The sequence below is a fragment of the Tachypleus tridentatus genome, chromosome 4 (genome assembly GCF_004210375.1).
Source record: "Tachypleus tridentatus isolate NWPU-2018 chromosome 4, ASM421037v1, whole genome shotgun sequence".
Classification (NCBI taxonomy): Eukaryota; Metazoa; Arthropoda; class Merostomata; order Xiphosura; family Limulidae; genus Tachypleus; species Tachypleus tridentatus.
In genome coordinates this window covers 66759006-66763859 of record NC_134828.1, presented here as the reverse complement: position 1 = coordinate 66763859, position 4854 = coordinate 66759006, and positions in this window count along the sequence as shown.

The following is a 4854-nucleotide window of genomic DNA, read 5'->3' as shown; positions in this document are numbered from 1 at the left end:
TCTGAAAGAGTCTGTGTTAATTTATTCTTGAGGAAAACTGCACCCTAGACTCGCATCTCTAGAAACTTGGTTTCAATACCCGTGGGGAGCAAAGCACAGATAGTTCATTGTGTAGCTTTGTGCTTAATTCTAAACAAACAAACCGGTCGAATTCGCCATTTTTATAACAAGGATTTCTAATACTTTTAATTAAGACCTTTAACATATTAAACCTGAATGTTTATTATAATAAATTGTGTCGTGTTAGAATTAATTATATTTCTATTTTTTAATCTTTTTTGTTCATTCTTGTTTTGCTTATGTAGTATAAAAATATTGTATATTTGATTATATAGCGCTGTGTTTCGAGATCTTGCATTTCTAAATATGTCCGTGGTAAATTTTGTTATTCTATTATGTTATCAAATCCATTTAAAGATTGTGTTTTTTCAAACCTCCTCGAAGGAGAATAACAACCACGTATAAAACAGCATTACGATAACGACGCAGTAAGTTAGCCCTAACTCTCAAAATATTAGATACATAAATCTCTGTTACACTGTTACTGAAGAAACTGTTATGAAGTATTATTGGATGATATTTATATTTATAAAAATAGCTTTCACGGGGAATTGCAGATGTTTTACCTTGAATGCCATATTTTCAGTTGAGTACTTTATCCGACAGGTTTCCAAACAACTTTCTTTTCTGCGAGAGCACAGTTGTATAACATTAAATAGAATTGTAACTGTTGTAGTAGAGTACTTTGTAAACAGTAAAATAAATATCGACTGATATAGTATTAACAGGGAGGAATTAGTGGATGTTACTACTCTGTATGTAAAGCTATTTTATTCAAAATGGCAGCCATTTTGATTTATTCTTCTAAATTGTAGAGTTAAAATTGTAACTGAACTCTACCTTTAAAAAAAAAAAAACAATAATACCAAAAACGGCTTTAATGTGTGTATGAAACTTTAAAAAAAATTATGTTCAATACGACACATTTTTGCATTTGTAGTAGACGCCAATTAATATTTGACTAAATTGTATAATACATTCTTAATAAAACTATGGTTGTAGCGGTTATATACCTAAGTCATGAGTAGTTCATAAACAGTTCAGGTCAATCAGAGCAAAGATCCACCTTGCAAGCGTTCTAGATGTGCGTATATCCACAGAAAAATACAAATTCGAAACTTTGCTGAAAATACAGCCAACCTTCTTCACTACTTAGTGTATTCTCTAACAAACTCGTATAAAATGGATAGGTTGGAGACACTGATAAGTATCCCAACTAAATTGCCAAGAATGTACAAGTTGATTGTACAGAGTAGTTATCGATGTGTATTCCAACAAACATGTCAAGACCGTGCAGAATGGTTATCGATATGTATTACAACAAACTTGTAAAGGCCGTGCAGAATGGTTATCGATATGTATTACAACAAACTTGTAAAGGCCGTGCAGAATGGTTATCGATATGTATTACAACAAACTTGTAAAGGCCGTGCAGAATGGTTATCGATATGTATTCCAACAGACTTGTAAAGACCGTGCAGAATGGTTATCGATATGTACTCCAACAAAACTTGTCAAGACCGCGTAGAACGGTTATCGATATGTATTCCAACAGACTTGTAAAGACCGTGCAGAATGGTTATCGATATGTATTCCAACAGACTTGTAAAGACCGTGCAGAATGGTTATCGATATGTACTCCAACAAAACTTGTCAAGACCGCGTAGAACGGTTATCGATATGTATTCCAACAAACTTGTAAAGACCGTGCAGAATAGTTATCGATATGTATTCCAACAGACTTGTTAAATTTTGGTAGAGCTTCTGATACTCACACGTTGCTCTTCAACCAGCCTACAAAAAGCAAGCGAGGCGAAATTTATCAATATTTTAACATGAGAGTCCTTACAATACCAAAATCCAGAGTATGATTTCCCGCAGTGGACAACGTGCTGACAGCACATTGTGAGCTGTGCTCTGAAACATAAAATTAAGATAACAACTAATAGTTTTTGTTTTCTATAAATTGAAAATGAAAAAAAAACTATACGTGTTAAAGATTTATAGTGGAATCATGATAGTTTCTTCGTTTGAACAAACTGCCAGCAGTAGATCTCAAGCCTTGTTTTCTTACTCTTTTTTTATCCCTATTTTTAGATTTTAAATTATCGACTTTAATTATCTTTAATGTTTGCTTTATTAATGTACAGCAATGGGCAAATATAAGCCTAGAGTAAAACACAAACCCCCATTAAGCACGTATAACATTTCACCAGTAGAAAGTAAACTTTTCAAATGAAACGAATACGTCTGAAGTATCACATTAAACGAAGCTTTGTGTTTATAAGATAATTACTTATTGAGCCAGGTGCCTTTATGCCTGAGGTTTCATGTAAACACGTGTCGAGTACAAAGGCACCTCTTATAACATATCTATTATGTATTGGTAGCCACGTAAATAAACTTTCAATGAAGAATAATCAGCTTTTGCAGAGATCATTCGCAGCATTTCATATAACATATCTGTTTATGGTTTGATACGAAACATCCAGCTGAATTTTCTTTAGGTTTGTGAAGTGACAATAATAATAATATGAACAAATGGGTAAATTTCGATTTTGTTTCACAATGTGAAATCACAAATTTTGTTTATTATCAATGATTGAACAGTCTTAGCTTTTGAAAAGGAAGAATTTGAGTATTGTTTCAAGAATAAATTTGTTTTCTGAGGTTGACTTTGTCCAACTTTTTTTTTTTTATTAGTGTTTTAAGCAGATTCCTGTGCGATGCCTATTATGAATCACTATCATGTGAAGTCCTTTCGCAAGTGTTAGGATGTTGTTGCTATCTTTTAAACTTAAAATAGAATGTTTTAGTTTAACTGTACCAAAACTACTAACTACAATCAAATTTGAAAAGACCTATAACGCTTCAAACCAGTCCTGACAAACCGGTCACCACAATCCATTGTGAAACAAAATTATTTAAAAAGTTATATTGCAGCATTCAAGAAATAAACAGTAGGCGAGAAGGTATTTCGTTTTCATATTAAAGAATATTGTAGCATTTTGTAAAATGTTAACAATATTGTTTTATCATAAAGCTAGACACTGGTTATGCGCGTTCTGTCCGCGGTGGGGAATCTAATCCACGGCTTTAGTGTTTTGTTTTAGTTCTATAAACTTACCACCTACTCATAAGACCACCACTTTGAAATTTTCGTATGTAATGTAAGGATATAAAGTCTTACAGTGTTGTGACTTCATCCATGCAACGTTTTTTTTTTTTTCTTTTGCATTGATAGAAACTCATAATATCCAGTTTAAGAAATACTAATAGTTATTATTCTTCGAGATGAATTTTAATTGGTTTTGATGTCCGACAGGCAAACTACATTTCAGAGAGGAAGTTACAATTGACTTTGGTAACCAGGTATTCATTAGGATATGCATCTCGTTCTTTACAGAACCATGTGCTATAAATGCCGTCATTTAAGCCTGTTTGTTGCTAAAGAAATGACTAGTTTCTGAATCATTGAAACGGAATTGGCTGTTGTAAATAGTGTTATAGAATATTTCTTAAATTCCAAATTAATACGTTTGTCTCTACCGCTACCGTCTACAAACGTCTAGTTGTGCAAGCTTCAGGTTTGTCAATTCTGAAAACCAGTCAACATCGCAGGTTGTTTAGGAGTTCAAATCTATTGTTTCATATATCACAGCAGTAAGACTAATTTACTTCTCCGCTGTTATTGTTACATTATTAACTTTAAAAACCCAAAACTTTAAACTTTTACATTATTATTTATAATTTATTATCTCTAAAGAAACGGCCAGTGAATTATTTTAGTGACAACATCAGTGCTCGGAAGGTACGATTTTTCGCCTTGCCATTGTAAGAACCTATAGTAAGGTGGTCTACATTTATATGAAAGTATTATAAAGACTGTATTTTTGAACTTAAATAACACGTCACTGAAGTATGTGTACTGCTTTAATGCTCATAGAACAAATTATCAAAACCGATGTATTTGTTGTCAAACACAAAGGATACACAATTGCTCACGAGGGCTTTGGCCACTGCAGTGATCAACTCCTACATAATACGGTTATAAACCCTAAAGTTAACAGCTAAGCTACTTAGGGAAATATATCAAAGTACTTGGCAATAAAGAGAGTAGCATATTAGGAGTAATGTTGAATGTCCACTAAATCATTACATAAAGAACGAACCTTTATCTCTAGAAAAACACTCTACTCGACCATTATCTTTCATTTCCTATTCTGAGTTTTCACATTTCTAGTGGGGTAAGGAAAACAGATATATACCGAAGAATTAATGGGGACAATTTATAAAGCGTTTTTTATTTCCATAAAAAATACCAAAAACTTAAGCTAATGCTTCATACAGTGACCATATGACTACACCTATGATCACATTATTTAATTGGCAAAATATCGATGTAATAAAATTCTCTGGATTAGCGATATTGAAAAGTCTAAACTTTTTAAGGCAGTATTTTCCACTACTCGCAAGGTTTACGGAAATCTCTTTAGTACTTTAAGGTACGTTTTCAATTTTTTGAAATATTCAATTACGTGATATATTAACAGGTATTATATCCTGTAGAATTCTCTATTACTCGTGCTATAAAAATGTTCATAATTGAATCATCCAAAGTTATTCGATTCTTATGACACTTTCCAATTAATTAAAACTTTTGGTAGACGTACGATATCATTGGTTTATTTTTTACAAGTTAAAATTATCTGAAGTTAATCCCTGTTAAAGTGCTAAATTGATCTTTAAAGGTTTTGGAATGTTACACTTCTATTTAAACAAAGACTAAATGAA